The sequence below is a fragment of the Delphinapterus leucas genome, chromosome 19, assembly GCF_059928025.1.
Source record: "Delphinapterus leucas isolate spDelLeu-1000000601 "Yukka" chromosome 19, BTC_Dleu_Yukka2, whole genome shotgun sequence".
Lineage (NCBI taxonomy): Eukaryota > Metazoa > Chordata > Mammalia > Artiodactyla > Monodontidae > Delphinapterus > Delphinapterus leucas.
The window spans coordinates 36,900,571-36,912,925 of NC_143147.1; the positions used below are offsets into that span (position 1 = coordinate 36,900,571).

At 41.6% G+C, this 12,355-nt stretch overlaps 1 protein-coding gene across 5 annotated transcripts in view; it reads left to right on the plus strand.

Annotated features, from left to right (window-relative positions):
* TOM1L1 (target of myb1 like 1 membrane trafficking protein) overlaps nt 1-12,355 on the plus strand; it is a 52,500-nt gene that overhangs the window by 18,800 nt on the left and 21,345 nt on the right. The window lies entirely within an intron of this gene.

The following is a 12,355-nucleotide window of genomic DNA, read 5'->3' on the forward strand; positions in this document are numbered from 1 at the left end:
GAGTCTTTAGGGTTTTCTATATAGATATCCTATTGGCCACATATAATGACAGTTTTACCTTTTCTCTTGCAATTTGGATAATTTTATTTCTTTTTTCTGTCTGATTGCTCTTGCTGTGACTTCCAATACTGTGTTGAATAGAAGTGGTGAGAGTAGGCATCCTAGTCTTGTTCCAGAATTTATTGGGAAGGCTTTCAGCTTTTCACCATTTAGTATTATGTTGGCTGTGGGTTTGTCATAAAATGGCTTTCATAATGTTGAGATATGTTCCCTCTCTACACGCTTTGGCAAGAGTTTTTATCATGAATGGATGCTGAATTTTATCAAATGCTTTTTCTGCATCTGTTGAGATGATCATGTGGTTTTTGTCTTGTTTTTTGTTGATGTGGTGTATCACATTGACTGATTTGCATATGTTGAACCATCCTTGTGAGCCTGGGATGAATCCAACTTGATCATGGTATATGATCCTTTTCATGTGTTGTTGGATTTGGTTTGCTAATATTTTGTTGAGGGTTTTTGCGTCTGTGCAAAGAGTCTTTAACCCAAAATTTACAGACTTTTTGACTAAAGAATCTCTAGTTGCTAAGTATCTGTTAATATCCTATAGAACATCAGAGTAATATGCATTGAGAAATAAATCAGTATTTTGGATCAGTGGTTTTAAGTATATTATTTTTAAGATATTTTACTTAGGAACGTTATATCATTTTGCTAATGATTCTTATGGTTCCTGGACTTGGGCAAGTCATTTACTATCATTGGACTTAGTTTCTATATATATATAAAATGAAGAGCTAAGATAAGAGCTTAGCTCTTCATTTATACATCCAAGTTATGAGGAGATTAAAACGAAAATTAATCATAGAGTTCCTGTGTAGTAATCCCTTTTAAAAAATCCACAATCAAAGGTATTCACAGATATAAATTCTGTGACTCATGATGTTAACAAGCATGTTAAACTAAAATTTAAAAAGTAAATATCAAAGTAAAAGGGTATGTGGCAGATAATGTTTTTCAAAAATGGACATGGCAATATTCCTAGTTCCACACAGTCTTCCCAGCCTTTCAGAGCTCTCAAATGAAGTGATAGGATTTTTCTCTCATGTTTTTATCCATCTGTGGCAAACAATCAATCCTTCAGTAAAATGTACACTGAAACATCCCATTCAAATATGTGCATCCAGTTTTATTTGGTGCCATCGTGGAGTGCACTGAAATGCCTTTTTGTGTCCAAGTCTTTGGGTACAGATGTTTGGTTGCGTTTTGCAAGGATAATGCTGATTTGCTGGTTGCTGTTTTGATGCCAGAGCTTAGGGTTGTGTGTTGCCTTGAATAGTAAAGAGACTTGGGCTGTAAATCAACATTAGAACACTACTCATGGCCAATTCAAGTTGAATGGTTCTGGCCCCAGGTCAATTTGTTTATGGAGCCTATTGAATGTGTAACTTTATTTTTCTCTCTTAATGCGTTTTGTTAGTAACAGATAGAGAGCTGGTGCGGGGAGCATTGTTTTTAAATTCTTTTGACAGGTATTTGAACTTTTTCTTGTAATCTAAATAACCTCGTAAAAGAAAACTATTTCTCTACTCACAACACTTCAGACACCAGGTCTGAAGTTTTTTCCCTCACATTAAATCATTCTGGCACTAGCTACCCAGAGATAGCACAGACCCCACATGTTAAGAGGCTTAGTCCCACAAGACTGCCCCCACTTCAGACGCCAATCACAAGTAGTGGGTCCCCAGGTTGCCCACACTTCTGTCCCATTTTGGCTACAAGTCAAATCGGGGGTCCCCGTGAGCCCCTCCTCAGGTCCAGTAATTTGCTAGGATGGCTCAGGGAATCCAGGGAAACACTTTACTTACTATTACCAGTTCATTGTAAAGGATACAGATGATAGCCAGATGAAGATGTCAAGTGAAAAAATGTACAACCTAAAAGTTTTGGTTTTTTTGTTTGTTTTTTTATTTGCTGTGCTGGGTTTTCATAGCGGGCTTCTCTAGTTGTGGCACGCATGCTCCAGAGTGCATGGTCTCAGTAGTTGTGGCATGTGGGCTCTTTAGTTGTGGTGTGTGGGTTTAGTTGCCCCGCAGCATGTGGGATCTGAGTTCCCCGATCAGGGATCGAACCTGCGTCCCCTGCATTGGAAGGTAGATTCTTAACCACTGGACTACCAGGGAAGTCCCTAAAAGTTTTGAATTATGTTTTATTCGGTAGACAAAACTGAAGACTTAAGCCCAAGACACAGCCTCTCAGATAGCTCTAAGGTACTACTCTGAAGAAGCAAGGGAGGAGCCAGGATATATAGGAGTTTTTTTAACAAAGACCAGGTAATTGGAACATCAAAAGATTACTGTTACTGAAAGAAAACCAGATATCTCAAGTTAAAGAATTTAGTGCTTTTCTATGTTTGCACAGATGCAGGAGTCTGGGCTCACTGAAGCCATTCCTTTGATATACACCTCAGCTATCTGGGGCCAGCATCCTGTGCTTTCTCATCCTCACTTTCCTCAGGGTACACTCTTGGGGGGTGGCTGCAGGGGCTGACTGCTAGATGGTGGGCATCCTGTTCCTATCTTGAGTTCCTTCAGGGCTCACCGTCGGGGAGGCTGTAATGTGATGGCTTGATGGCTGCAACATCCTTTGTTTACTGATATGACAGGTGACATTTTTCCGTTGTTGACAAAGAATACATACAGCAAGGTGTGGAAGGGTCCTGAGCACAGGAGCTTCTGTCCCTGTGGAGTTGGAGTTCACCACCTTCCCAGCATCTGAGTGTGTTCACCACCTAGAAGCTCTCTGAACCCAGTAGTTTAGGGTTTTATAGAGATTCCATTACAAAGGCATGATTTATTTAATCATTGGCCACTGGTGACTAACTCAACCCCCAGTCCCTCTCCCCTTCCTGGAGGTTGCAAGTTTCAACCTTCTAATCACAGGGTTGGTTCCTCTGGCAGCCAGCCCCCATCCTCCAAGAATCACCTCATTAGCATAAACTCAGGCTTGGTCGAAAGGGGCTTCTTATCAATAACGAAAGATGCTTCTCTCATCCTACTGCTCTGGAAATTCCCAGGGTCTTAGAAGCTCTGTGCTAGGTACTGGGGATAAAGACCAAATATATATTTCTTCTATCACAATATCCTGTCCAACTATGGTCAATCTAAAATAAGGTGATGGAATCTAAAAATGAAACCAGCAAAGACAGACTATGGAGAAATAAAGTAATTCTTTAGTTTGTGCTTTTTCAGAGGTTTTCTCACAACTGTGTAAAACCAGCGGCCCCCAACGTTTTTGGCATCAGGGACCGGTTTCGTGGAAGGCAATTTTTCCAGGGACTGGGGCTGGTGGGGGGATGGTTTTGGGATGATTCAAGCACATTACATTTATTGTGCACTTTATTTCTATTATTATTACATTGTAATATATAATGAAATAATTATACAACTCACCATAATGCAGAATCAGTGAGAGCCCTGAGATTGTTTTCACTTGCCACTCACTGATAGGGTTTTGATATGATTCTGCAAGCAGTTGACTTATTATGGTCTCTGTGCAGTCAAACCTCTCTGCTAATGATAATCTGTATTTGCAGCCACTCACCTGCGCTAGCATCACTGCCTCAGCTCCACCTCAGATCATCAGGCATTAGATTCTCATACAGAGCAGGCAACCTAGATCCCTTGCATGCGCAGTTCACAGTGGGGTTCGTCCTCCCATGAGAATCTAACGCCGCCACTGATCTGACAGGAGGCGGAGCTCAGGCAGTAACGCAAGCGATGGGTTGCGAGTGATGGGGAGCGGCTGTAAATACAGATGAAGCTTCGCTCATTTGCCCGCTGCTCACCTCCTGCTCTGCGGCCCGGTTCCTAACAGGCCACAGACCGCTACCGGTCTGTGGCCTGGGGGTTGCGGACCCCTGTTGTAAAATCTACAGATTAGTGGAGTTAGGGCCCCCAGATAACGCTGGCTTCCTGCCTAGCTTCCCCATGTAACCGCAGGGGCTTTTGGAGGCTTCAGCATGAGCCTGGTGTGGGGTCATCAGAGTTGGGGTAGTGGGCAAGGTGGGAGGCATTGAGGACCCAGGAGCATTACAGGGCATTCAGAGTTTATCTGTAAAGAAGTACTAAAAGTATCTGAAATCCACTGTGATAGCTGTGAAACAGACACTGTTTTTTCCCCAAACTAGCTAATAACCACTTTTTTTCTTTTAGCTTGTTAAAAGAATTTACCTCCTCTTCCCCAAACCCCTTTGAAATGACAGACAAAATATGAAAATAAGAATAAATTCCAAGGATTACAGGACAGCTTAGACAGACCGTCAGGGGACCAGAAGAGTGAGGATATTCAGAGTCCAGTAATGTAGGTGGGATCAGCCAACTGAGGTACACACAGTCCCAGAAGAAAGAGACCCTTACAGTGTGACTTTCCTCAGAAGAAGCCTATAGTAACCTCAGAATCAGAGTAAGATTGGATGGGCCTTAGGCACTCACATGGACATGAGTCTGTCTTCTGCTGTCCCAGCACTATACCTCCAGGAGCAGGGAACTTCCAGTGTCACTAATAAGACCAGAGAAAAAGGACTTCAAATAACTTGTGGTTTCCAAGAGAACATGGGACTTCAGCAATCAGAAGAAAAAAGAAAAACACTCACTAGGGTTTTTAAACTTTGAAGGCAGAGGGTCTCATCCCTAGAGATGATAATGCAGAAAGGCTGTTAGAATTCTCAGGAAGAATACGTAGTTTCCTTCTCTCCCTCTAAAGATGAGGCTTCTCCTTCTCCTTGCCGTTTTCCTTTGTGGGGCTGAGCTGCTTTTTCTAACTTTTTAACTTATATAACAAAAGGAAAACTTTGTTTTTTGTACTACTCACAACCAGCACTTCTGACACCAAATGTATGGGTTTTTTGCCCACACTGACTGATTTTCTGATGCCAGCTGGGTGTCTTAAAATTAAATTCAATTCCGACATTAAGTACCCAGAGTTAGCATCAGATCCCACAGGTTAAGGGCTCGGTCCCACAAGGCTGCCCCACTTCAGATGCCCTTTGCAAGTTTAAGTCTCCCATACTTCTGACCAACAGGCTATAAACCGGGGGTTCCCACAACCCTCTCCTCAGGTTTGATAATTTGCGTGAATGGCTCACAGAACTCAAGGAGACAATTACTTATATTTAGTGGTTTATTCTAAAGGATGTTACAAAGTATGCAGGTGAAAAGCCAGGTGAAGAGGTACAAAGGGTGAGGTCTCGAAGGGTCCCAAACACTGAAGCTTCTGTCCCTATGGAGTTGAGGTGCACCCCTGTCCCAGCACATGGGTATGTTCACCAACTGGAAGCCCTCCGAACCCCAAAGTTTATGGGTTTTTATGGAGGCTTCATCAAGTAGGCATGATCAGTTAACTCTCATCTCTAGCCTCCCTTCCATACCCGGAGGATGGAGGATAGGGCTAAAAGTTCCAAGCTTCTAATCATGTTTTAGTCTTTCTGTTGACCAGCCCCCATCCAGGAGCCCATCAAGAGTTGCCTCATCCGAACAAAAGATGCTCCTATCACCCGGGAAGTTCCAAGGGATTTAGGAACTCTGTCAGCACTGGGGGGCAAAGATCAATATGTATATTTCTTATTTCGTATATAGGTCGTAGCCATTCAGATGTCCCAGCTGCATCTCAGTACCTTGTTCGGGCCCCAGGCTTTGTCTCCTGCCTCTCAGGGTTATTAGAGATTGACAGATGGGTGCCTTTCGGGCCCTTGTGCCTTTATTGCCTCTCATATCTTTGGATCCTATTTGGATTTAGCCTTTGAGGACTTCTCATGCTTTCTTGAAAGTTTAGGCATGCACATTAAAATACTTTTATATTGTATCCAATATTTTTAGGTATTTTGTTGTCAAAAGTATTTTCAGGATACTGAGTACAGTGCTGTGTTGAAAATCAAGAACTATATAGCTTTTCTTTTCTTTAACTGAGGTAGAATTCTCACAACATTAATAAAAACGTGAAAACATAAAGTTTTATGTTAAAACATAAAATTAATCACTTTAAGGTTTACAGTTTAAAGTGTACAATTTAGTGGAATTCATGTTCACAGTGTAACCATTTCCTCTATTTAGTTACAAAACATTTTCATCATCCCCAAAGGAAACCCTATACCCATTAAGCTATCTCTCTCCCTTCCTGTTTTTGCCCAGTCCCAGGCAACCAGTTATCTGCTTTCTCTTTCTGTGTATTTATTTACCTATTCTGAATATTTCATATAAATGGAATCATAAAATGATTCTTTCACTTACTATAATGTTTTCAAGGTTCAACCATGCTGTAGCACATTTTATGGCCCAATATTCCATTGTATGGGTATACTGTATTTTATTTATTTATTTATTTATTTATTAGCTGATGGACATTTGAGTTGTTTCTACCTTTTGGCTATTGTGAATAGCTGCTGTGAACATTCACGTATAAGCTTTTGTTTGAATACCTATGTTCTTTTGAGTATATACCTCAGAGTAGCATCACTAGGTCATATAGAAACTCTATGTTTAACTTTTTGAGGAACTGCCAAACTTTTTTCCACAGTGGCTGCACCATTTTACATTCCCACCAGCAACACACAGGTTTCAATTTCTCCACTTCCTTGCCAACACTTGTGGTTTTCTGGAGTTTTTTAGCTATGTAGTAGGTGTGAAGTGGTATCTCACTATAGTTTTCATTTGCGTTTCCCTAATAACTAATGATATTGAGCATCTCTATAGCTTTCTAAAAGGTAGACCAGATCATGTTGCTCCTTGCTGGAAACCCTCCAGTGGCTTCCCATTACACTTGGAATAAAACCCAGCTTTCTTACTCTGGCCACAAAACCTCTCCCAGTCTGCTCCTGCCCACCTTTCCTTCCATAGCTCATGTGTCCTTGGTCCAGCCACAGCGACCACCTTCCTATTCCCTGGACACACTGAGTTCGTTCTTGTCGGGGAGCTGTTTCACCCTTGACTCTCATGCTTCCCCTGTCTTTTAATGGCCAGCTTTTTCTCATCATTCCAACTTAGTATGTTACCTCCTCGGAGGGGTCTTCACTGGCTCCCCAGTTTAAAGTCATCACTTTCTTTTTCACCCCCTTTTCATTCTCTGCCCAGCACACTGATGCTTTTCCTGCATGTTTGTGCAGCTGTCTTTGCCTTCTAGAATGGATGCTTCAAAGGCTTGTCCTGTTTACTGCTCAGGTTCCGCTCCCAGAGCAGTGCTGCACAATGTAATCATTCAACAAAAATATCTTTAATAAATTAATGGATTTTCCCTTTATTTTATGTGGTTTAAAATTAAAATCTTGGGACTTCCCTGATGGCACAGCAGTTAAGAATCTGTTTGCCAATGCAGGGGACACGGGTTTGATCCCTGGTCCGGGAAGTTCCCACATGCCGCGGAGCAACTAAGCCTGTGTGCCACAACTACTGATCCTGTGCTCTAGAGCCTGCAAGCTACAACTACTGAGCCCACGTGCCACAGGTAGTGAAGCCCATGCGCCTAGAGCCCATGCTCCGCAACAAGAGAAGCCACTTCAATGAGAAGCCTGCGCACCGCAACGAAGAGTAGCCCCCACTCTCTGCAACTAGAGAAAGCCTGTGCGCAGCAACGAAGACCCAACGCAGCCAAAATTAATTAATTAATTAATTTAAAAAATAAAATTAAAATCTTTATCCTTGGTATCAGTTAGAGATTTTCCCTTCATTTATCTTTTTCAGTTTTATGGCTGGTTGTCCAAATAACATTTAGTAACAATTTATACCTTCTCCACCGATTTCAAATACCTCTTTATCATATTCTCTATTCTAGTGGAAGGATGTCTTTCCAGAGGCTGTTCTCTTGGTTTGATCTGTTTGTCTATCCCTGTGTTGGTATCATACTATTTAAATTGCTCTGTTTTCATGCCTTTTAGGGCTTATCAGTGAAACAGATAGCATACTCCATTTGGGTAATTTGAAAAGAATTTAATCAAGGTACTGTTTATTTAGTGAGGTACCACAGGGCTCAGAGAAACCACAGGAGCAAGTTTGTTACCCTGGGCTATTAGCTAATACCCCTAGGCATAAATAGGCAAGAAGAAACTTTTGCCAGAACCCAGTGGGCAGAATATGAGGAAGGCAGCCTTGAGAGTAGTGGTGCCTTTGGTGGAAGGAATGAAGATAATATCCAGACCTCACTCTCCTTCGCCCTCCCATTTCCTCCCCGTGCATCCTGTGGGCTGAACCCAGTCAAAAGCTAGAGGGCAGGGGACCTGGTGGTATGCCCGCTACAGGCCAGCCCCCAGGGCACACAGCAGGGCAGAGTATGGATGGTGGATCTGGAAGGCAAAAGAAAGGTGTGCAGCCGGTAGGAAAAGTCTCCGCTCAAAAATTTCTCGGCTCTTCTTGTACATATACTTTACCAGTGATCACAGTCTTATATGAAGTTGTTAACAGTAAAAGCATTTCCTGTTTTGTCTGTTGGTGCATACCTTCTGGCAGCTGTTCTGTTTATTTGAAATGCGTTGTCTGTTTCCTTCTGTCTGAAATCTGGTATACTTATGTGGAATCCCCTATCTGTTCCTCCAATCCGTGCCGAGCAGTTAGATCCCGAAGCCCTGCTTATTCTCAGAGCTCCTTTCTCTTTGTTAGATTCTTAGGCAATGAAACTATTTTGGTGAAAGACACCTTTCCCAACCACTATGTTGCTCCTGGACTTTGAACTTCATTAGGGGCAGAGACAGGATTTCTTTTAGCTTGCTGGAGTGGTGTGCGAAGATTCTGAGGCCACGTCTAGTCTATGAGTATTGCGATGAGTTAAAAGTATCTGTTCTGGTCACAGTAATGAAATGTTGCTGCACGTTCTTGCATTTGTTTTCTAGGTGTTATGTAGTTGTCTCTGAATCACCGTACTCTTACCTTGAGTGGCTCACCTCCCATTTTAGTCTTGTTTTTGCCTAGACGCAGTAAGGACAATGAAAGAAGAGAATGTTTTAGTCTTCTGTAGAATAAAGTGAGCTCCAATTCTGAAAGCACAACTAGAAAAAGCCTTACTCTAACTTATTAGAGAAGTGTCAAATCATGTGAATCTAAAATTTGGTCCTGTGAGAATAATTGGTAACAGTTGAGAAAAAAAAACCTGAGAGTAAAATAAAAAGTCATCTGCCCTGACCGCTCTTACTGTCTTTCCCATTCAGAGACTTGTAAGGTGTTAAGAGTGGAAGGGACTTTCAATGCCATTAAGACCATCTCCCTTTACAGATGAGGCTACATATTCAGAAAGGGAATGATTTGTCCACACAGTGGCAAGCGAGTGATGGAGCTGGAGTGGGAACCTTGTCTTCCTGAGGCTGTGTTCTATCCAGTATAGCACTTGTTTCTCATTTTGAACCCAGGACTGACTTTCTAGCATAGGTGGCTAACCTATTGTCTGTTCATGTAGGTATATATTAGCTCCTGAGCTAGAGTGGAAGCAACTTGAAGGCAGTAACCAAGACCTCTACTTATAAATCCATACAGCTATGCACATTTAGAGTGTATGTTTTGTGTACTGAGTGAGCTTATCAAATGTCTATTAAGTTGAATAGATTGATCCTCTGTTGAAGAATTAATGATTTAGGGCAAAAGAAGGGCTAAGGAGTTACTGAAGATGTTTACAATATTTAGTTGGGAAAAAGAGTTGGAAGTTAATGATTTTCTGGAGGATTATGTTAACAGTTAACTTGTCATTCATTCAACAGAGGCCTGTAAAAGAAAGAAGAAACTGTATGAGCAAGTTATGCTGAGGAATGTTTGGTTTCATGGTGAGCGGGGGCAGTTTTGGTTTTGAGTATATAGGGACGTTCTCGGGGTCTCTTGCTGTCTTGGTAGGAGGTCCTGGGAGAGAGCAGATGTGTAATAGCAGTAGTGCCAGAGGTATTATTTCCAGAGAAGGCTGTTAAGCAAACACATTTCTTCCTTTTATTACTTTTTCAAGGGATATGTTCAGATACTTTTGTTTTTCTTTTTATTGAGTTGCCCTGTGTTGGTGAATGTGGGACAATTGCAGTGGAAGTTCAAAGTGTGGAAGAATCTTCTTCCTTAATTCCTGAATGCTCTGCGAAAGAGTGGGAGCCATCTGGATGTCAGAAGAGGAAGCTCTTAATGAGCTCCTTTTTGTTTTGCTCCAAAGACGTTTGAATTGATTGTTAGAATCACTTTAGCTCAGAAGCCTGCCTGGGCTTTGATATGGTGTAAAGGGAGGCGATTCCAGGGCCTCTGTGATGGGCATATGCACCAGCAGCTGTTCCTCCATATTTTAACTCATTCCCCCTTGCTCCCCACATCCACAGCCCTGCAGGTGCCTGCTGTGGGGAACTTCTGACCCATCCTTTTGGTCCATGGTACTTGATCTGTGCTGTTTCCAGGTGGCTTGGCCCTCCTCTGAGACAGACATCAATTGCAAAGATCAGAGTGGGCTGGCTTTTGAAGAGGTTTTTCAAATTCTGCTTTGCAAACCTGCTGAGAAATGTGGTGCCCCTTTCATGTTTCCATTCCATCTGTCTCTTGAGAGGGCAAAGGGACAGTCTTCATGTGACCGGGGGCTGTTGACGTTGGCTGCAAATTCATTTCAGATTACTTTCTACTTTTGTCACAGGCATCTAACAGCCATTGTATTTCCTTGATCTTGACATTGTTCTAGCAAGGCTGCCAGTGAGCAAAGAGGAGAACTGTTCTGTACACTAACGCAGAACAGAGGTAAAGTTCTCGTTCATCATGGGGTTATAACCAAATGCTTCTTAGTTTTTTCCTTTTTTAAAAAAAATATATATGTATTTATTTTGGCTGCACCAGGTCTTAGTTGCGGCATGCAGACTTCTTAGTTGTGGCATGCATGCCGGATCTAGTTCCCTGACCAGAGATCGAACCCAGGCCCCCTGCATTGGGAGTGCAGAGTCTTATCCACTAGACCACCAGGGAAGTCCCAGGAATGTATAATATTAGTTTGCTAGTTAAGCTGCTAGGGACACCTCCTTAGGCAACCATAATACATTCATTGACTACCCTGTATGCCATATGTGGGTTTCAACTGCATCATTTTCTGTTCTGACAACAACCCTATAAGATGGTTGTTATCCTTGTTTTACAGATAAAAAAGTAAACTGAGGCTAAGTTTTAACCATATCCCATATCAGGTATGTAGATGGGAGAGACCTTTGGTCCACTGAGTCTAAAGTCTTTTCTCTTTGTGCTCTACCAGGGGACCATAAGTGACTCAAATGTAGCAACCACCTGACTTAATTGTACTAGGATGTGGCCACACCCATTTGTTTACATATTGTGTGTGGTAACTCTCACCTTGGCAGAGTTGGATAGTTACAACACAGGCTTTGTGGCCTACAAAGCAGAAAATATTTAATATCTGGACCTTTAAGAAAAAGTTTGTCAACTGCTGCAGACAGTGACCGCATCATTAGGAACTGGGACAGTTTTTCTGGTTGCACAGTGCAAGTATGAAAACCTAGAGTCTGTCATCTGTCTGTCTCACTTTTTTTTTTTCCTTTCCCTTTTCTTCTGTCTTCTAAATACTTCTGTTAAGATTTTGTGGAGGTATGGTAGCCTTTACCTCTGAGTCTAAATGCCAGCTAGTAGTGGTTTGATTTATTTATTTAGAGATTTCCTGTTGGAAATCTTGTGATAGATTGTTTGAGATTCTAAATGGTTTTGTGAAGTGTAAGTTTTTCAGCAGGTCTTTTTTTTTTTTTTTTTAAGTCTGTCTTTCTTGAGGGAAAAGATCAGATAATGTAACAGTGCTGTGATTTAGCAAGTTCTGCTGCTTTCATTTTGAAAGGGGAGCTTCCCTGTGTTCTTGCCTGATGTTAATGTATTATTACATGGACAAATTCTAGCCAGGGTGGGTTTGAAGGAATATTAATACCAGTTTTATGTTCCTCAGGCTTACTGGAGGTTTGCCTAAGAGAAAGTAAGTTGTAAGATAGCAGTTCTCAAATATCAGTGTACATAAGAAACACTTTGAGATGCTTGTTAAAAAGTGTAAATTCCCAAACTCTCAGCCTAGGCAATTCTGAGTCAGTAAGTCTGTTGTAGGTGCCTCTGACGCTTATGAGAAAAAGCTGGTTTGGGGAGTAGAGTCTTGTGTAATACAGTGATTCCAGGCAGTCCAAATAAAAATGGCATTGATGACTAGTTTTTGAATCCTGCTTCAGTTTACCTTGGAATGTGATGTTGTAACTATAAACGTTACATGTTTAAGTAAAACATAACAAGAAAATTATACTGCTATAAATGCATTTTAATTACTTTCTTCTATTACCACAAATAACAACAATAGCATTTTATGTTTTATGTAGTTCTTTATAGTT